Here is a 22,864-nt window from a genome sequence, read left to right as displayed (position 1 = left end):
CTGAAAGGTACATACAGGTTTTGGAACAACATATGCTGCCATCTAAGCGCCGTCTTTTTCATGGACGCCCCTGCCTATTTCAGCAAGAAATTCTAAGTTAATTATTATTTGCAAAAAAATAAATAAAGTTTATGAGTTTGAACAACAAATATCTTGTCTTGGTAGTGCATTCAATTGAATATGGGTTGAAAAGGATTTGCAAATCATTGTATTCCGTTTATATTTACATCTAACACAATTTCCCAACTCATATGGAAACGGGGTTTGTAAATTAGGAGCCTTTGTTTGTTTACTTACTACTAAAAGACAAGTTGTCTTGTATGTTCACTATTTTATTTAAGGACACAATTGCAATAAGAAACATATGTTGAATATACCGTAATATTTTTTTGTTAAAATAAAGCCAATAATGAAATTTTTTTGTGGTCCCCTTTATTTAGAAAAGTACTGATATACTTTTGGTACCGGTACCGGTACCAAAATATTGGTATCGGGACAACACGGAGCACCCGCTGGCAGAAATGTAGATCGGCGCCTATGTATGCATTGCTTAAATCCATACTTGCCAACCCTCCCGAATTTTCCGGGAGACTTCCGAAATTCAACGCCTCTCCCGAAAACCTCCCGGGACAAATATTCTCCCGAAAATCTCCCGATTTTCAGCCGGAGCTGGAAGCCACGCCCCCTCCAGCTCCATGGGGACCTGAGTGAGGACAGCCTTTTTTCACGAAGGGAGGACAACAGGGTGACAAGAAATAAATCAACCAGACTAGAGATAAATTGTATTATTATGTTTATCTTACCTAAAAATAAATATATTTATCAATAAAAAAAATTTAAAAAAATAAAATAAAAAAAATACTATATTTTGCTAAAAACATCAAAATTAATTGTATTTTTATTTTTATTTTTTCTGACTCCTTATTACATCCAGCCATAGAATTATACATAAAAATAAACATATTTGAAATAATTAATTTTAAATTATCATAATAATTCATTTAAAATGACCATATTTAATTATTAAAATAATTGCTTGTTTATTAACAACTTTAGCATTTTATTCATTACATTTTGAAGCTCTCAGAAGCCAAGTTATGTTATATTCCTTAATATTTATTTATGCAAGTGTGAAGTATCAATTATCTAAACACAGTTTTGTTTGCATATTTTCAGGATATATATATATATATATATATATATATATATATATATATATATATATATATATATATATATATGAAATACTTGACTTGGTGAATTCTAGTTGTCAATATACTCCTCCCCTCAACCACCCCCGACCACGCCCCCACCCCCCACCTCCCGAAATCGGAGGTCTCAAGGTTGGCAAGTATGCATATGTTGAATATACCATAATATTTTTTTGTTAAAATAAAGCCAATAATGAAATTTTTTGTGGTCACCTTTATTTAGAAAAGTACTGATATACTTTTGGTACCGGTACCGGTACCAACATATTGGTATCGGGACCTACTCAGTGGCCTAGTGGTTAGAGTGTTCGCCCTGAGATCGGTAGGTTGTGAGTTCAAACCCCGGCCGAGTCATACCAAAAACTATAAAAATGAGACCCATTACCTCCCTGCTTGGCACTCAGCATCAAGGGTTGGAATTGGGGGTTAAATCACCAAAATGATTCCCGGGCGTGGCCACCGCTGCTGCTCACTGCTCCCCTCACCTCCCAGGGGGTGATCAAGGGTGATGGGTCAAATGCAGAGAATAATTTCGCCACACCTAGTGTGTGTGTGACAATCATTGGCACTTTAACTTTAACTTTAACATGGAGCACCAGCTGGCAGAAATGTAGATCGGCGCCTATGCATTGCTTAAATCTGAAATTTGAATGTAATGATGAGTAAATAAAAAAAAATAAAAAAATTAAAAAACACATCATATCATCATGAACTGGATTAAGAGGATTAGGACTGGGGGTGGTGGATAGTTAAAATAGAAATAAATATCCACTTTCTGCACTTATGTCCCACGTGCGGGCAGGAAGTGACAGTCGTCCAGTCTGATGTCACACGGCTCTCGAGCGCTTCTTGCGTCGGAAACTCAAACAACGCTCCCAACCGCCACACACACACACACACACACACACACGCACGCACGCACGCACGCACGCACGCACGCACGCACGCACGCACGCACGCACGCACGCACACACACACACACACGCACACACACACACCCACACACACACACAGACACACCCCCACGCGCACGCGCGCACGCGCACACGCATACGCTCAAGCTCCCGCTGGAGAATCAAGCGTCATAGCCGCCGTCGGGCTCTGTCGGTTCGGACGTGTCCTGCCCGGTGGTTCCCCAGTGCCCGCAGGCTGAAGTAAGGAGCGCGGGGAGGTTATTTCTTGAGGGTGTCGAGGATAAAGAAAAAAAGAAGCATCGTCTACTTCTTCTCTTCCACGCTCGCATCCACGCGGAGGGCTAAGGGGATGATGAGCTGCGTAACATGGATATCCGAGGAGGGATGAATGTCAACAAACTCGGCGGTGGACGTACTTGGGTAAATCACTTTTACTACTTCGCATCTTCGTCGTCCGAATTAGACCTCAAACTTAACAATTCTCCTACACGCAAATACCTTGTATCTATTTGATTGGCAACGCAGTGTTTTTGGATTGTCAAATGACATATTTGATTTATTTATTGTCTTTGCAAGCAAGCACTACCAGAAACAATACAAGTTGTAGCATGGCTGTTGTGTCTTCTAACTGCTGTCTTGTCTAATTCATTGTTTATGTCTGTAATCAGAGGGAGATTGAACTGACTCAGGACTCATCATCCCCTCCACACCCCTTGATGTATTGAAGTTGATTACAGTTAAGATTGACCATAGTCCTGACTTAATTGCAAGAAGACTCTTTGATTAGTAGCTTTTGCTTTGTGAAATACAGCAAGTTCCCTTTGGTCAGATTCTGCTGTCTGGGGATTCGTAGTACATCAAGTGTGAGGTTGAAATCCATTCACTTATTTGACGTCGACTTTGTTAACCCTTAGTTCATTTTAAAGCTACTCCACATCCCGTTGAGGGGACGTTCTTGTGACGATGTTACTTTGTCTGAATTTACGATGGACAACGAGAAGGGACGGTGACACTAATAAGTAAATGTTTATTAAAATTAGTTGGTTCTCGTCACCCTGACCTATTTTGACTATAGGAACTTTCGTTCGTGTTTGAACTGTGTGAAATATTGTCTAGTTAAATTCATCTCTCGGGTAATTCATCAACTGTGCCTTTCGGAAAGTGTATTCTCAGTTAAAAGATTCTAGAACATTTAGGACCCGCTTTTAGCATTGAACATATCTGATAAAATTGCGAGTTACCACATTTTTCAATAGGGCAACCTGGTAAGAATGTCTATAGCTAGGACTGGGCGATAAAACAATATATACCGTACTGTTAAATATTTTTTTTTTCTTCAAAAGAAATACAAGACAATTACGGCATAGGGACGAACAAACCTCTTTGGTTGGCTCGGCGAGACGGTAACAAATTTGACGAGTTCATGGTGACCTGACTTGGTGGAAAGGAGACAACTTTGTCTTGCAACATGCAGACTTTATTAGAACTTGTAGCATGGCTGTTGTGTCTCCTAACTGCTGTCTTGTCTAATTCATTGTTTATAATCAGAGGGAGATTGAAATGATTCAGGACTCATCATCCCCTCCACACCCCTTGTTGTATTGAAGTTGATTACAGTTAAGATTGACCATAGTCCTGACTTAATTGCAAGAAGACTCTTTGATTAGTAGCTTTTGCTTTGTGAAATACAGCAAGTTCCCTTTGGTCAGATTCTGCTGTCTGGGGATTTGTAGTACATCAAGTGTGAGGTTGAAATCCATTCACTTATTTGACGTCGACTTTGTTAACCCTTAGTTAATTTTAAAGCTACTCCACATCCCCTTGAGCGGACGTGCTTGTGACGATGTTACTTTGTCTGAATTTACGACGGACAACGAGAAGGGACGGCGACACTAACAAGTAAATGTTTATTAAAATTAGTTGGTTCTTGTCACCCTGACCTATTTTGACTAGGAACTTTCGTTCGTGTTTGAACGGTGTGAAATATTGTCTAGTTAAATTCATCTCTAGGGTAATTCATCAATTGTGCCTTTCGGAAAGTGTATTCTCAGTTAAAAGATTCTAGAACCTTTAGGACCCGCTTTTAGCATTGAACATATCTGATAAAATTGCGAGTTACCACATTTTTCAATAGGGCAACCTAGTAAGAATGTCTATAATCTAGGACTGGGCGATAAAACAATATATACTGTTAATTTTTTTTCCCCTCAAAAGAAATACAAGACAATTACGGCATAGGGACGAACAAACCTCTTTAGTTGGCTCGGCGAGTCGGTAACAAATTTGACGAGTTCTTGATGACCTGACTTGGTGGAAAGGAGACAACTTTGTCTTGCAACATGCAGACATTATTAGAACTTGTAGCATGGCTGTTGTGTCTCCTAACTGCTGTCTTGTCTAATTAAATTTTTATGTTAGAAGTCACAAATTCACTTGCTTCAAAGCTTGTTTGTTGTCTTTAATCAGAGGGGTTTGAACTGACTCAGGACTCATCATCCCTTACACACCCCTTGTTGTATTGAAATTGATTGCAGTTAAGATTGACCATAGTCCTGACTTAATTGCAAGAAGACTCTTTGATTAGTAGCTTATAATCAGAGTTTTGCGAAAATACAGCAAGTTCCCTTTGGCCAGATTCTGCTGTCTAGGGATTCGTAGTACATCAAGTGTGAGGTTGAAATCCATTCACTTATTTGACGTCGACTTTGTTAACCCTTAGTTAATTTTAAAGCTACTCCACATCCCCTTGAGCGGACGTGCTTGTGATGATGTTACTTTGTCTGAATTTACGACGGACAACGAGAAGGGACGGCGACACTAATAAGTAAATGTTTATTAAAATTAGTTGGTTCTTGTCACCCTGGCCTATTTTGACTATAGGAACTTTTGTTCGTGTTTGAACTGTGTGAAATATTGTCTAGTTAAATTCATCTCTAGGGTAATTTATCAACTGTGCCTTTCGGAGAGTGTATTCTCAGTTAAAAGATTGTAGAACCTTTAGGACCCGCTTTTAGCATTGAACATATCTGATAAAATTGCGAGTTACCACATTTTTCAATAGGGCAACCTAGCAAGAATGTCTATAATCTAGGACTGGGCGATAAAACAATATGTACAGTTACAATTTTTTTTTCATCAAAAGAAATACAAGACAATTACGGCATAGGGACGAACAAACCTCTTTAGTTGGCTCGGCGAGTCGGTAACAAATTTGACGAGTTCTTGATGACCTGACTTGGTGGAAAGGAGACAACTTTGTCTTGCAACATGCAGACATTATTAGAACTTGTAACATGGCTGTTGTGTCTCCTAACTGCTGTCTTGTCTAATTAAATTTTTATGTTAGAAGTCACAAATTCACTTGCTTCAAAGCTCGTTTGTTGTCTTTAATCAGAGGGGTTTGAACTGACTCAGGACTCATCATCCCCTACGCACCCCTTGTTGTATTGAAATTGATTGCAGTTAGGATTGACCATCGTCCTGACTTAATTGCAAGAAGACTCTTTGATTAGTAGCTTATAATCGGAGCTTTGTGAAATACAGCAAGTTCCCTTTGGCCAGATTCTGCTGTCTAGGGATTCGTTGTACATCTAGTGTGAGGTTGAAATCCATTCACTTATTTGACGTCCACTTTGTTAACCCTTAGTTCATTTTAAAGCTACTCCACATCCCCTTGAGGGGACGTGCTTGTGACGATGTTACTTTGTCTGAATTTACGACGGATAACGAGAAGGGACGGCGACACTAGTAAGTAAATGTTTATAAAATTAGTTGGTTCTCGTCACCCTGGCCTATTTTGACTATAGGAACTTTCCTTCGTGTTTGAACTGTGTGAAATATTGCCTTCTAGCTTCTAGCATGGAACAAATCTGATAAAATTGCTAGTTACCAAATTTTTCAATAGGGCAACCTGGCAAGAATGTCTGTAATCTAGGACTGGGCGATAAAATAATATACGAATACCGTTAAATATTTTTTCCCTCAAAAGGCAATTAAGATAAAGGGACGGAAAAAAACTCTTTAGTTGGCTCGGCGAGTCGGTAACAAATTTGGCAAGTTCATGGTGACCTGACTTGGTAGAAAGGAGACACGTTGTCTTACAACATGCAGACTTTATTAGAAAGTGTAGCATGGCTGTTGTGTCTCCTAACTGCTGTCTTGTCTAATTCATTGTTTTTGTGAGAAGTCAAAAAAATCACGAATAGCTTCAAAACTAGCAGAACTCCTTTGTTGTCTGTAATCAGAGGGGGATTGAACTGACTCAGGACTCATCATCCCCTCCACACCCCTTGTTGTATTGAAGTTGATTGCAGTTACGATTGTCCATAGTCCTGTCTTAATTGCAAGAAGACTCTTTGATTAGTAGCTTATAATCGGAGCATTGTGAAATGCAGTAAGTTCCCTTTGGCCAGATTCGCTGTCTAGGGATTTGTAGTACATCTAGTGTGAGGTTGAAATCCATTCACTTATTTGACGTCGACTTTGTTCCCCTTAGTTCATTTAAAAGCTACTCCACATCCCCTTGGGGGGACGTGCTTATCACGATGTTACTTTGTCTGAAATACGACGGACAAAGAGAAAGGACGGCGACAAAGAGGTACTAATACCATACCATACCATACCAACTTTATTTATAAAGCCCTTTAAAAACAAGCACAGTTGAAATAATAATAATAAGTAAATGTTTATCAAAATTAGATGGTTCTCGTCACCCTGGCCTATTTTGACTACAGGAACTTTCCTTCGTGTTTGAACTGTGTGAAATATTGTCTAGTTAAATTCACCTCGAGGGTAAAATTAATCAATTGGGCTTTTCGGAGAGTGTATTCTCAGTTGAAAGATTCTAGAACCTTTAGCACCCGCTTTTAGCATGGAACATATCTGATTAAATTGCTACTTACCACATTTTTCAACAGAGCAACCTGTTAAGAATGTCTATAATCTAGGACTGGGCGATAAAACAATATATACCGTTATATATTGTTTTCCTCAAAAGAAATACAAGACCATTACGATACAGGGACGGACAAACCTCTTTAGTTGGCTCGGCGAGTCGGTAACAAATTCGACGAGTGCCTGGTGACCTGACTTGGTGGAAAGGAGACAACTTTGTCTTGCAACATGCAGACTTTTTTAGAACTTGTAGCATGGCTGTTGTGTCTCCTAACTGCTGTCTTGTCTAATTCCTTGTTTATGTGAGAGGTCACAAATTCACAAATTGCTTCAAAGCTGGCAGAACTCGTTTGTTGTCTGTAATCAGAAGGGGATTGAACTGACTCAGGACTCATCATCCCCTCCACACCCCTTATTGTATTGAAGTTGATTACAGTTACGATTGTCCATAGTCCTGACATAATTGCAAGAAGACTCTTTGATTAGTAGCTTATAATCGGAGCTTTGTGAAATACAGCAAGTTCCCTTTGGCCAGATTCGCTGTCTAGGGATTCGTAGTACAACTAGTGTGAGGTTTAAATCCATTCTCTTATTTGACGTCGACTTTGTTCCCCTTAGTTCATTTTAAAGCTACTCTACATCCTCTTGGGGGGACGTGCTTATGATGATGTTACTTTGTTTGAAATACGACGGACAAAGAGAAGGGACGGCGACAAAGAAGTACTAATAAGTAAATGTTTACCGAAATTAGTTGTTTTTTGTCACCCTGGCCTATTTTGATTACAGGAGCAGTCATTCGTGTTTGAACTGTGTGAAATATTGTCTAGTTTAATTCAGCTCTGGGGTAATTCATCAACTGTGCCTTTCGGAGAGTGTATTCTCAATGGAGCAGCAATGTTGAAAGATTCTAGAACCTTTAGGACCCGTTTTTAGCATGGAACATATCTGATAAACTTTCTAGTTACCACATTTTTCAATAGGGCAACCTTGCAAGAATGTAATCTAGGACTGGGCGATAACATAATATATACCGGTAAATCTTTTTTTCCTCAAAAGAAATACAAGACAATTACGATATAAGGAGGAACAAACCTCTTTAATTGGCTTGGCGAGTCGGTAACACATTCGACGAGTTCATGGTGACCTGACTTGGGTTTAAAGGAGACAACGTTGTCTTGCAACATGCAGACTTTATTAGAACTTGTAGCATCATGGCAGTTTTAGCCACTGGATAATCTTTAGAGCAGCGAAAATTCTCACCAGTTACGCAAACACACCATGTGTATCCAAATTTGGGGTCTGCAACCGAAAAAGTGCACATTTGTGGGCAGCTGACGTCGTCCAAACTTCTTGGCTTAAAATGCGACCAACAAAGTGTCCTACTTCTCTATTTATAAAAAGGAGTACATTGAGACCGTCCTACTGTTTTCTAACTCGATAACCCACTTCACCCTATTTCGTCCCTGGGCACATGTCAAAGTTCACACAGGCCCCAAATAAGCTGTCCTGGGCTATGACTGTAATGCTGGTATTTGTGTTTTCTTTGCAAACTTGAAATAGTTTACTCGGTCATAGTTTTAGTTTGGTTTAAGGAAAACTGCACTTTTTGGGGGAAATTTGCCTATCATTCACAATCATTATGAAAGACATGACTATGCATCCATCCATCCATCCATCTTCTTCCGCTTATCCGAGGTCGGGTCGCGGGGGCAGCAGCCTAAGCAGGGAAGCCCAAACTTCCCTCTCCCCAGCCACTACGTCCAGCTCTTCCTGTGGGACCCCGAGGCGTTCCCAGGCCAGCCGGGAGACATAGTCTTCCCAACGTGTCCTGGGTCTTCCCCGCGGCCTCCTACGGGTCGGACGTGCCCTAAACACCTCCCTAGGGAGGCGTTCGGGTGGCATCCTGACCAGATGCCCGAACCACCTCATCTGGCTCCTCTCGATGTGGAGGAGCAGCGGCTTTACTTTGAGCTCCTCCCGGATGGCAGAGCTTCTCACCCTATCTCTAAGGGAGAGACCCGCCACCCGGCGGAGAAAACTCATTTCGGCCGCTTGTACCCGTGATCTTGTCCTTTCGGTCATAACCCAAAGCTCATGACCATAGGTGAGGATGGGAACGTAGATCGACCGGTAAATTGAGAGCTTTGCCTTCCGGCTCAGCTCCTTCTTCACCACAACGGATCGATACAGCGTCCGCATTACTGAAGACGCCGCACCGATCCGCCTGTCGATCTCACGATCCACTCTTCCCTCACTCGTGAACAAGACTCCGAGGTACTTGAACTCCTCCACTTGGGGCAAGATCTCCTCCCCAACCCGGAGATGGCACTCCACCCTTTTCCGGGCGAGAACCATGGACTCGGACTTGGAGGTGCTGATTCTCATCCCAGTCGCTTCACACTCAGCTGCGAACCGATCCAGTGAGAGCTGAAGATCCTGGACAGATGAAGCCATCAGGACCACATCATCTGCAAAAAGCAGAGACATAATCCTGCAGCCACCAAACAAGATCCCCTCAATGCCATGACTGCGCCTAGAAATTCTGTCCATAAAAGTTATGAACAGAATCGGTGACAAAGGGCAGCCTTGGCGGAGTCCAACCCTCACTGGAAACGTGTCCGACTTACTACCGGCAATGCGGACCAAGCTCTGGCACTGATCATACAGGGAGCGGACTGCCACAATCAGACAGTCCGATACCCCGTACTCTCTGAGCACTCCCCACAGGACTTCCCGAGGGACACGGTCGAATGCCTTCTCCAAGTCCACAAAACACATGTAGACTGGTTGGGCAAACTCCCATGCACCCTCAAGGACCCTGCCGAGAGTATAGAGCTGGTCAACAGTTCCACGACCAGGACGAAAACCACACTGTTCCTCCTGAATCCGAGGTTCGACTATCCGGCGTAGGCTCCTCTCCAGTACACCTGAATAGACCTTACCGGGAAGGCTGAGGAGTGTGATCCCACGATAGTTAGAACACACCCTCCGGTTCCCCTTCTTAAAGAGAGGAACCACCACCCCGGTCTGCCAATCCAGTGGTACCGCCCCCGATGTCCACGCGATGCTGCAGAGTCTTGTCAACCAAGACAGCCCCACAGCATCCAGAGCCTTAAGGAACTCCGGGCGGATCTCATCTACCCCCGGGGCCTTGCCACCGAGGAGCTTTTTAACTACCTCAGCAACCTCAGCCCCAGAAATAGGAGAGCCCACCACAGACTCCCCAGGCACTGCTTCCTCATAGGAAGACGTGTTGGTGGGATTGAGGAGGTCTTCGAAGTATTCCCTCCACCGATCCACAACATCCGCAGTCGAGGTCAGCAGAACACCATCCTCGCCATACACGGTGTTGATAGTGCACTGCTTTCCCTTCCTGAGGCGGCGGATGGTGGTCCAGAATTGCTTCGAAGCCGTCCGGAAGTCGTTTTCCATGGCCTCACCGAACTCCTCCCATGTCCGAGTTTTTGCCTCTGCGACCGCTGAAGCCGCACACCGCTTGGCCTGTCGGTACTTGTCCGCTGCCTCAGGAGTCCTATGAGCCAAAAGAACCCGATAGGACTCCTTCTTCAGCTTGACGGCATCCCTCACCGCCGGTGTCCACCAACGGGTTCTAGGATTACCGCCACGACAAGCACCAACTACCTTGCGGCCACAGCTCCAATCAGCCGCCTCGACAATAGAGGCGCGGAACATGGTCCATTCGGACTCAATGTCCAGCACCTCCCTCGTGACATGTTCAAAGTTCTTCCGGAGGTGGGAATTGAAACTCTCTCTGACAGGAGACTCTGCCAGACGTTCCCAGCAAACCCTCACAATGCGTTTGGGCCTGCCAGGTCTGTCCGGCATCCTCCCCCACCATCGCAGCCAACTCACCACCAGGTGGTGATCGGTAGAAAGCTCCGCCCCTCTCTTCACCCGAGTGTCCAAAACATGAGGCCGCAAATCCGATGACACAACTACAAAGTCGATCATGGAACTGCGGCCTAGGGTGTCCTGGTGCCAAGTGCACATATGGACACCCTTATGTTTGAACATGGTGTTCGTTATGGACAATCTGTGACGGGCACAAAAGTCCAATAACATAACACCGCTCGGGTTCAGATCCGGGCAGCCATTCTTCCCAATCACGCCTCTCCAGGTTTCACTGTCGCTGCCAACATGAGCATTGAAGTCCCCCAGTAGAACGAGGGAATCACCCGGGGGAGCACTCTCAAGTACTCCCTCGAGTGAATCCAAAAAGGGTGGGTACTCTGAGCTGCGGTTTGGCGCGTAAGCGCAAACCACAGTCAGGACCCGTTCCCCCACCCGAAGGCGACTATGCAAGTATTTTTTTTTTTTTTAAATTCTGAATATTAAATAAATGCGATCAAAAGTCTGCTTACAATGTAGCCTATGAGAGCCGCTCTATTCTGCCAATAAAGCCCTTAAAAACATCCAAACACCTCCATTAAGGTTTTATGTACATGCTGTAAGTATATATTGTATGTAATATAGTAACAGGCACATTAATAATAACATGTCATATTTACGTATTTTGCGAATTTTAAGCGTACGCATAAATCAAAAAAATCATTCATTTTTTTTTCCAACTTCCGTATTTTTCGGACTATAAGTCACAGTTTTTTTCATAGTTTGGCCGGGGGTGCGACTTATACTCAGGAGCAACTTATGTGTGAAATTCTTAACACATTACCGTAAAATATCAAATAATATTATTTAGCTCATTCACGTAAAAGACTAGACGTATAAGATTTCATCGGATTTAGCGATTAGGAGTGACAGATTGTTTGGTAAATGTATAGCATGTTCTATATGTTATAGAGTATTTGAATGACTCTTACCATAATATGTTACGTTAACATACCAGGCACGTTCTCAGTTGGTTATTTATGCGTCATATAACGTACACTTATTCAGCCTGTTGTTCACTATTCTTTATTTATTTTAAATTGCCTTTCCAATGTCTATTCTTGGTGTTGGGTTTTATCAAGTAAATTTCCCCACAAAATGTGACTTATACTCCAGTGTGCCTTATATATGTTTTTTTCCTTCTTTATTATGCATTTTCGGCAGGTGCGACTTATACTCCGGTGCGATTTATACTCCGAAAAATACGGTATGTCACCGATTACTACTCACTGGAGACTTTATGAGAGCCAACAAACATAATAAAATATTACTTACTGTACAAGGTCTGCTGTCATTAGGAAGCCGAGTGCTAAGATGTTCATATATTCCCATTTAGATGAAGAATGACTCATAATCCTCATAAAGAAAAGGGGATGGAAACAAGCGTCTTTTCGTGTCGTTCTCACCATCCGGGGTCTAAATTGGCTGTCAAAGTGTACCAACTTGTCGGAATACGTCTTTGTCCTTTTACTACACAGGTGAAATGCATGATTTATGATCCTCAATAAAGCTTGACGAGCAAGGAAACGATGAAGCAGCTCATCAGTCAATCATGTCAACATTGACACATAAACTTGTGATCACGGCGTCGCTATAAATGGTTTGTCTGTGTTAGCGCTTATAATAACAATATCACTAATACTTGGTTAATATTCAAGTCATGAAATGTAAATGGTGTATTGTAGGCGCTTTTTGGATGTTTTTTTATTGGGTTTTTTGGGCGGAATAGAGGACCTCCCATTGGCTCCGCTGTAAGCAGACTTTTATTTTCGTTTATTTACAGAAAAAAAAATACATCCGTCGTCATCGCTCTCATTTTGATTCTGAACGATAGGCAAAATTTCAAAAAAAGTGCAGTTCTCCTTTAAATATATGCACCTGCTTTATTTATCTGGTTTAGATCAGTTGTATGTCGTATTATGTTCTTCAGTACTATACTGTGGTTACAGTACTATAGTACTGTCATGTTCAACCCCTAACAGAAAATAATGATTTGGAAAGGACCTATTACGCAAAACCATTTTTTCTTACCTAATGGTATCTGTTTTTGTGTATTTGGGATCTGCATAAGTCCCAAACATTTGAAATCTAGCCATGGAAGCATAGCGGATATATTTATAAAACAATTTTGCTTCTTTTATACTCCTCCAAACAAACTCTTTGGGATTAGCCCGAATTGTGACGCAGCAGATATCTCCATGTATGGTACAAATCCCTAAGTGCTTTGCGCGGGTCTGTCATTGTAGTCCGACGCTGTAGTCACCAAGCTCCTTCTTTTTTGCTATCCTCTTAATGTGGGACAGACTGGCTCGTACATGCACATGCATCCTCTGCTGTTGCCATTTTTGATACAAATTAGCGTATACTTTGAATTTATATCTGTCAGTAGACTTGCTATAGAAGCGTTAAAAACTTCCAACATGGATGGCGAGAAGAAGACACAGTTGAAGTGTAGGCAAGTAACTAAGACAAAGTGGCGCATCCTGAAGAGAAGGTCAGAAAGCAGCTTGAAAACGGTCTGTAAAACATAATTAATGCACATTTTGACCAAAAAAAACATCATTACATGTTATGTAGACCAAAAAAATTGTTTGAAATGTAGAAAAAAAATCATAACCTAAAAATCAAAACTAACTTTCTGATGTCTTCACATTTCATTTATTAGCAATGTAAGATCATTTAATTTATAACATGATACATATCGATATTGACTGAGATGAAAGATTGTTTCCCATATCACCAAACTTTGCCATAATCCCTTCAACAGTTTTCTTAAAAGTCTGATTTTTTTCTTGATTTTTATTATGTTGCTGTTCTGCGTGAACAGAATTGACACAGAAGGGTGCATGAGGATGTATTAGCGTGACAATTTTCTCAGGAAGCTGAAATGGAAGTATAAAATGCAAACAGGCAATTCACTCTTCGTAAATAAAACACATTTTGTTTGGTAAACAACATACAGTATAGGCTATTTGTCCAAACGCGCCAATATACTTTTGGGTTGGGAATCTAAGAGTACCTCGTGATACAATATGATGGCTCACAATAATGTTAATGTCCTGATATGGTGCTACAATAGGGGTGAAACCAAAACAAACTAAACACTGTTTATATTTTGCAGAATAATTTAACCATAGTAAAAAAAAAAGCAATTTTGCTAAAATATTGACCCTGTTTAAGTGCGACATATTTGTAAACAGACTTTTTTGTTGATGTTTGACAGTGACACTATTTTAAACTTGGCAAGTCCTGTCTCTCAAGTAAATCACATTGTTAAGTGAAAACATAACACAAAGAAATACTGCATTTTAGCATTTGAATAGAAAATAATTTCTCCTGCTGAGCTCAGGGTGGGGGCGTTACTAGAGAACAGAGCGGGTTTGTCAAGCCGCCGTGTATTGTATTTTGGTGAGGCACTTCTTACATACTGCAAAGTCCAAATTCAGCTTTGTCCCGTCCACACAATACAAGCCCAAATAAATTCAGACTAGGCATGGGCCAGTTCGATAACCTTAGGCAAAAATATCGTAGGGATGCACGACAATGGAAATTTGAACCAATACCGAAAAACGATCATTTACAGACCTTTACAACCGATAACCGATATTTAAGTACATACACAGTATTTACTAGGGCTGTCAAGTGATTCATTTATTAAATCAGATTAATCACACTTTTGAACTGTGATTAATCACGATTATTTACAGGTTATTGTTTGCTTGCACAAATAACATTTGCTCAAGAAAATACCCTAATATTTGGATACAAATGCAATTGTGTAGTCTGAATGTCGTACAGGAACATTTAAATGTCTTACTGACCTGGAAGTCATTGATTTGCTCAAGACTTGGTAAGAATTAGGTGCACATTTTACAAGTCATTGCAATATTAAAGCAAATAAGGTACATATGTGTACAGTATATTAAGATAATGTAGTTTACCACCCCAACCCCTTAAACAACGTTTTACCATTCAGATCTGCATTTACTCTTCCTTAGTTAAACCAATTGCTTAGACAAACAAGCCCATTTACCTTTTCAGATGACAGCGCTGATCTCTTTTTTTGTACAAACTACCTTGTTGGGAGTTTGTACGACGGTAGTTAGCGACATGAACAACCTAGTCTTCACTGATCTTAAGTGGTCTACATGCGGTGACTGACCATTTAGAAAAGGCATTGTTTAACTTATCTGTGGTAAACGCAGGTAAACTCAGCTAGTATAGTTTGTAGTCCTCTGTTTGCTGTCGATTTACCATTCATGCTAGCAGCGTCATCCTCACGTTTACGTTCGATTTAGGATGGTATTTTAACCTTGATGTGCGCTGACGATGAGAAAGTTTGTCGCTGCAATACCAACTAATTACCTGAATTTTATCTGAAGTTCCGCTGGAGTTTGTTTGGAAGTAAAATTGGGCGCTGAGCACATTGCTGTAACTATCATCACTCTGACGTATGACGTGATCACTAGATGTGTAATGCGAGCCGCTTTCGGGCGGTCAAAACAAACACTGTGATTAATCTTCATTCATTTATGATAATGCAACATTTTTTTAAATGAATCACATGCATTGACAGCCCTTATATTTACACAATATTTTGTGAAAAGAAATTCCCCTGCGACCCCGAGAAGGACAAGTGGTAGAAAATGGATGGATGATGGATTTACAATTTTGCCCAAAATATATACGCTCTAACAACAAATATACACATCTATTTTAGGAATAAGGATAATGTCAACCGATATTTTTTTAACTTAACTATATGATAACCTAACCTAACCTAACCTATCCCATAACCCTGGAGGGTCGTTGGGGCACCACAGACGATCTATTGACCAGCTCTCTCCATCCCTCTCTGTCCTCAGCAGCTCTCATTGCCTCAGTAAGTTTCAGGTGAGTCCATTCTCCGATGTTATCTTCTCATCTTTTCTTTTGTCTCCCTCGTCTCCTGCCACCTTGTACGGTGCCTTGCAGGATGGTTTTTGCAAGGCCTGAGGATCTGGTGATGTGTCCGTACCACCTCAGTTTCCGCTTTATGACCGTGGAGAGCAGGTCATCATGTGGGCCGATGGCCTGGCTGATCTTTTGCCGGACTTCTTCGTTTGTGACATGTTGAGTGTAGGTGATACCCATGAGTCTTCTGTAGCATCTCATCTCCATGTTCTGAATTATTTTATGCAGCTCTGCTGTAAGGGTCCATGTTTCACAGGCGTAAAGGAAGATCGACATTACAAGTGAGCGCTGTAATCTCACCTTTGATGCCAGACTAATGTTTGTGTCTTTCCATATGGGCTTGAGTTTTGCCAGGGCAGCAGTTGTTTGAGCACTTCTGGCAAGAACTTCTTGTTTGGATCCTTCATCGGACACGATTGCACCGAGGTACTTGAAGCTTGACACCGTGTCCAGTGCCTGTCCATTGACTTTGATGTCTGAGCGGATGCCATTGTTGTTGTTGGTCATCATTTTGTTTTTTTCAGCATGGATTTCCATTCCATAGGCTCGGGAGGTGGTATCAAGCCTTTCAACTAGACTGGCAAGTTCTCTTTCTTCTTCAGCTAGCCCATCGATATCATCTGCAAAACGGAGGTTGGTGATTGGTCTGCCTCCAATGCTGACAGTTCCTTCATGATCTGCTAGGGCATCCGTCATGATACGCTCCAGAAAGATGTTGAAGAGAATGGGAGAGAGAAGGCATCCTTGGCGCACTCCAATTGTTGTCCTGAACCAGTCTCCGTTAGCGCCGTTGTAGAGAACTGCGCTGCTAGCTTTATTGTACAGATGTTGAATGACTCTGACAAGGTTAGGACTGATGTTGTATTTCCTCATGGTTGCCCACAGTGCAGCATGCCAAGGCTTTCTTAAAGTCCACAAACACATGGTAAAGGTGTTGTTGATGCTGCAGGTGTCTCTCACAAATGATTCTCAAATCTGTTCTGTGGTGCCCTGCTCTAAATCCAGCCTGTTCTTCAGCTATGATCAGTTCAGCTTGGGGTTTTAACCTATTTAGTATTATTTTCAGTAGGACTTTGCTGGGATGGCTAATAAGACTGATGGTGCGGTAGTTTTGGCACAGTTGGAGATTGCCTTTTTTCAGAAGTGTGATGATAAGTGACTGGGTCCATGATGTAGGCCACTCACCACTCTGCCAGATTTTGTTGCAAAGGATGGTGAGGGTGTCGATCATGGCTTCTCCCCCTGCTTGTACGAGCTCAGCTGGGATGTTGTCACTCCGGCTGCTTTTCCTTTTTTCAGTGCTGGGATTGCTGCCTCAACTTCTTCACGAAGGATGGGGAGTGTATCTTCATCCTCTGTGGATTGAGGACATGTCAGGATTGTTGGATCTCCGCTTGTCGTGTGGTTGTAGAGCTCAGAGCAGTATTCTGTCCACCTGACTAGGATCTTCTGTTCTTTTGCTAGGCATTCACCGGTCTTGCTCTGGATTGCAGAGACTCTGGTTTGTTTTGCTCTTGTTAGCTCCTTAACAGTTTGATATGCCTTCTTGGTGTTGTTTTTTACTTTCAGGCTGTTCTTTATTTCTTGGCACTTTCCCTCAATACAGTTCTGTTTTGCTGACTGCATGCCTTTCTTGATGCTCTTATTGATTACTCTATGAGCATCAGATCCTTCAGGTGAGTTCTTACTCTTCTTCAGGGCTCTCAGCTTGTCACACAAGTCTAGCAGTTCATTAGTGACCCAAGGTTTCTTCTTAAGGCAGAGTTTGCCAAGGATCTCAGTGGCTGTTTCGGTTACGACTTTGTTCAACGTGGTGGTCATGCTGTTGACATCAATTTCCTTTGCACTTAGATGAGCAGTGGTGCAAACCTCCCTCCTAACCTTGTCTTGAAGACTTTTGCCACCTCAGGGTCTCGCAGTTTGTCCAGATCAAACTTCATTCTAGTGCACTTAAAGCTTTTGATCTTCTTCAAGCGAAGGTGAAAGGACATCAGGGCGAGGTCATAGTCACTCCCTATAAACTATATGATAAGTGACATCATAAATGTCATCGGCCGCCAATAATATAGTGCATCCCAAGTTTCACTGTATCCATCCAGCCATCCATCCATTTTCTACCGCTTGTCCCTGTCGGGGTCGCGGGGGGTGCTGGAGAATATAGAGTAGATAGACAGACAACATTCACACACTAGGGCCAATTTAGTGTTAGACTTAGACTTAGACAAACTTTATTGATCCACAAAGGAAATTGTTCCACACAGGAGCTCAGATACACAGGATGGAAAGATTAAGGATGGAAAGGATAATGCAGGTAGACTAAAAATGTGCTGTAGTAGCAATATAAAGTATAACATATTTGTAATATTTACATATTATACATACATTAAATAATATATACTGCTATGTTATATTATTAGATTATATTTTTATTACATGTATACAATATATAACAAATCCCAATTACCATGTACAATATTACAGTATATGTAACAGCTGCAGCAAAAAAAAGGGCAGCATATAATAAAGAGTAGATCCAGCAGAAAATATACATTATAAACAAGAGAGGTAGCTAACATAGAAGCGGTCAGGTAATAGACACATATCATCTTTTGCTATCTATCTGTGTTGGCCCTGTGATGAGGTGGCGACTTGTCCAGGGTGTACCCCGCCTTGCGCCTGAAAGCAGCTGAGATAGGCTCCAGCACCCCCCGCCACCCCGAAAGGGTTAAGCGGTAGAACATGGATGGATGGATGGGCTGTATGGCGAGTGATTATACAGCTGGATGGAGTGCGGAATGAAGGAGTTCTTGAATCGAACACTGTGGAAATGAAGCTGAAGGAGCCTGTTGGAGTATGAACTCTGCTGTCCCTCAATTGTTTGGTGGAGTGGGTGGGCAGGATTGTCCATGATGGTGAGCAGTTTGTCCAGTTTCCTCCTGTCCCTCACTGACACAAACTCCTCCAACTGCATGCCAATAGTTTGTCCGTCTTTCCGGATCAGTTTGTCAATCCGGTTTAAGTCCCTTTTGCTGGTGCTGCTCTCCCAACAAACCACTGCAAAGTACAGGGCACTGGCCACAACAGACTGATAAAAGATCTCCAACAGCTTGCTGCACACATTAAAGGACCTAAGCTTCCTCAGGAAAAAGAGTCTGCTCATGCCCTTCTTGTATACAGCTTTGCTGTTGTCCTTCCAGTCCAGTCTGCTGTTCAAGTGGACTCCCAGGTACTTGTACTGCCCCACTAGTGCCACCTCCCGGCCCCAATCAACCTATCCCTAGGTGCATGTCTAGGGAGATGGGAGGAAGCCGGAGTACCCGGAGGCAACTCATGCAGTCACGGGTCGAACATGCAAACTCCACACAGAAAGACCGCAGGCTCGGGATCGAACCCAGGACATTCGTATTTTGAGGCACATGCAATAACCCCTGTCCACGGTATCATGGTATCGTATTATAATCTCAGCTCTAAAATGTGTTAATTTGAAAACAAATTTGAGAAAAAATACAGTTATTTTAAACAGTATAATAGAACATGATAAAAGGGAGCAAATGTATTCAAAGTAGTTAGGAAAAGATAACTGAATTATTTATGTCTAAATGATAAAGTTCAGTCCTGCAGTTTACTGTTGCTAAGCCTGCAGCTCAAGTGACAACAACATGGACATTTTTTTGTAAAGAAAACATTATGCAAATAACTGCAATCAGTAAGTGATTCAAGACACATAAATAATTGATAAAACATTTTAGAAAATAAGTATATAAATAAAAGTAGGCTGTAGATTTAAAATTGAATGTCAACATGTTTTGGATACTCGCTCACAACTTGTCAGTGAGAGTGTTTTGAAGTTGTTGAAGGGAGTATTTGATGAGTTTTGATTACTTTGCTGCCTCCATTGTGACTTTATTTTAAAATAACACATGACAAGATTATGCCTGTGCTTCTGTTCTTAATGTCATGTTAGTTAGCTGGTGTTAGCCATGTTAGCATGGTATATCTTCCTCATCAACAAGTTAGTATTTGTGTCACTAATGCTGGATGCAAAGGGGAGTTACAGTAGTTCATGTCAAGAAAGCTTGAACTTTACCTTGATTGTAAGATATGTTGGATGTGTTTCCTTAGTCTTGCTGCAATGTCTGCAAGCCCGTTGGGCGATCTTATTCCTCCACTGTGGCAGTCTGTACTTTTACGGCAGGTGAAGCATTGCCAAACTGATGTTTTAGGAATTTTTAACGGATGGAAAAGGGGAACAACCCCCTTTATCTGTCATATAGCCTGCAGAGTTGTGTGCAGCGGAAAGGGTCTAGATATTGCTACTGCAGCCACATGCGACCTGAAGGATTTCTAACTTTCATTTATATCGTTAGGACTGTATGAAGAAACATTTAGTGGTTTTGAAACCATCACTTTTTAATAGGAATACCAAGAAACCATGCCTAGTCCACACTTTTAACTTCAACAATGCTGGTGCATCTTTTAGTTTAATTGTATTATAGTACATTTGTTCCTTCTGCTTCTGTAATTTTGGCCTGGCACAATTTCTAAACACTCACTAAGTAGCGCCTCCTGGATGACATGCAAGTCGATGAATCGACTCACTAAGGAGGAGCATAACATACTGTACGTATATTTTTTGTTAATAAGCAGTAATTCTTGTTGAATTTCTATTGTTTCATTGTTGTTCTTTTTAACACCTCAGAGTACTATGTATCTCTATGCTCCACCATTAACATTCATCAGTTGTGGATCTTACAAAAAATCTTGTAAAATACATCTTAAACTTTTAACCCTTGAATTAAATAATACAATAAAATACATTTATTGATACAATATGTCAATTAAGAATTGTGTCCTTGTTTATTTCCAAAAATGTCAAGCATAGCTGGCACTTTTTTTGTGTGTTTCAATGGTATAGCGTTTATGCTTTTTAGTGTTTGTCAAACTGTGTACAAAACCATAACACTTGCTGAAGAACAGTTTTTCTTTCTCAATGTTGATTGTACTTAGTGTTTCACATATAGTAATTCAAGACTTGGGTAGTGTCCCCTAATGGATTGGAGGGCAAGTGCAGCTACTTCTGTTGCTTTTCAGAATCAGAATCAGAATCAGAAATACTTTATTAATCTCCGAGGGGAAATTAAGATTTTCAGCCCAATCCCATTCAAGATCAGACAAACATTACAGGGAGACAGAACAGGATCACTGACGGGTCTGCCAACTTCCGGCGCCCCTTAAGCCTGCGGACTACAATGGCGTACGCGCAAACATTTTCCGGATTCATTCAGATCCGAGATACACATCAGCAGGTACCAAATGGTAAGAAAAGTGGGTTTTGCATAATATTGCGAAACAAATCGCCATATAATGTCTCCTATTAGGTGCCATTTTAGGGTCCTTATACACAAACCAAAATAAACCCCGTATGTTGAAGCACAGTACGTCTGAATATGGAAGCCGTAATGATCTGGGTTCATTCAAGCGGTGCGGCTTCGTAGCTTACCAAAGTTGTACTAAAACATGTTGAAAGTTTTTTGAGCGCCGTGAGTGATGTTCTATATTTTCAATGAAACATCAACATTTTGGTGTTGCTTGCTTCTGGGTACGTGCTAGCATAACATTTATTGAACAGGCTTCAACTTGCAGTCCACATCTTTGATGTGTGACTGAACATCTACCGGTTAGACCAAGGGTCGGCAACCCGCGGCTCCGGATCATGCGGCTCTTTTTTTTTTTTTTTTTTTTTTGTCCTGTCCAGCTTCTCAGGCAAATCATATAGTTGATGTAGATGCCCATGACGGCTGTTCAGATTTACTTTACAAAAGAGAAGTGTAGGATACTTCTCTTGTTGCCTTATTTGTATTTGACTTTATTAAATGTATTTATATTATCATTTGGTGCAGCCGGGCCGTACCAGGAGGGGATAGAAAGAGAAAAAAAAGAAGACAGAGGGGGAAATTGTGGGGACAAGAGGGGGATTAGACAGAGAGACAAAAACAACAACAACAAACACAACAACAACAACAATAGAGCAACATCAGCAAATACGACATGTACAAATATGATGGTAAAAGTAATAGCAAATAAGCAGTTAGCGAAAATAAAAAATACAGAAATGACAATGAGCATTATTACACTACAGATGGAGCAATACAAATACCAATAGAAATAGCGCTATTGATAATGAACAATACCGACCTCAACCGACGCACGGAGGGGGAAGGGGGGTTGATGTGTGGGAGGGTTGGGGGGGGGGCGGAGTTTGGTGGTAGCAGGGGTGTATAATGTAGCACAGAAGAGTTAGTGCTGCATGGGATTCTGGGTATTTGTTCTGTTGTGTTTATGTTGTGTTACGGTGCATATGTTCTCCAGAAATGTGTTTGTCATTCTTGTTTGGTGTGGGTTCACAGTGTGGCGCATATTAGTAACAGTGTTAATGTTGTTTTATACGGCCACCCTCTGTGTAACCTGTATGGCTGACTAAGTATGCATGGCAGTCACTTATGTGTGTCTGCAGAAGCTGCATACAACATGTAACTGGGCTGGCACGCTGTTCATACTGCCTGTAGAGGGCGCTAAAGACATTAAATGATAAATGGGTTGTACTTGTATAGCGCTTTTCTACCTTCAAGGTACTCAAAGCGCTTTGACACTACTTCCACATTTACCCATTCACACACACATTCACACACTGATGGAGGTAGCTGCCATGCAAGGCGCTAACCAGCACCCATCAGGAGCAAGGGTGAAGTGTCTTGCTCAGGACACAACGGACATGACGAGGTTGGTACTAGGTGGGGATTGAACCAGTGACCCTCGGGTAGCGCACGGCCACTCTCCCACTGCGCCACGCCGTCCCAATTGACATCACGGCGCTCCCTTATTATTGTTGTTTGGGTGAAAATCAGCAGACATTTGAGAGAATAGTTGCCCTGAATTTCGGGAGTTTCCCGGAAAAATTGGGAGGGTTGTCAAGTATGACGCTGT

At 41.7% G+C, this 22,864-nt stretch overlaps 1 protein-coding gene across 3 annotated transcripts in view; it reads left to right on the top strand.

Moving 5' to 3' along the window:
• The first annotated feature begins 2,287 nt into the window (after nucleotides 1-2,287).
• Nucleotides 2,288-22,864, top strand: part of cntn3a.1 (contactin 3a, tandem duplicate 1) — a 228,057-nt gene continuing 207,480 nt past the window's right edge. For all 3 annotated transcript variants that reach the window (XR_009816915.1, XR_009816916.1, XM_061976479.1), the window contains exon 1: nucleotides 2,288-2,545. The gene's annotated coding sequence lies outside the window, so the exon portion shown is untranslated. The remainder of the gene's footprint in view (nucleotides 2,546-22,864) is intronic.

This window comes from Nerophis lumbriciformis, linkage group LG01 (assembly GCF_033978685.3).
Source record: "Nerophis lumbriciformis linkage group LG01, RoL_Nlum_v2.1, whole genome shotgun sequence".
In the NCBI taxonomy this organism is placed as follows: domain Eukaryota; kingdom Metazoa; phylum Chordata; class Actinopteri; order Syngnathiformes; family Syngnathidae; genus Nerophis; species Nerophis lumbriciformis.
Note: the sequence above shows the minus strand (reverse complement) of the source record. Positions and strands in the feature narration are given on the sequence as shown.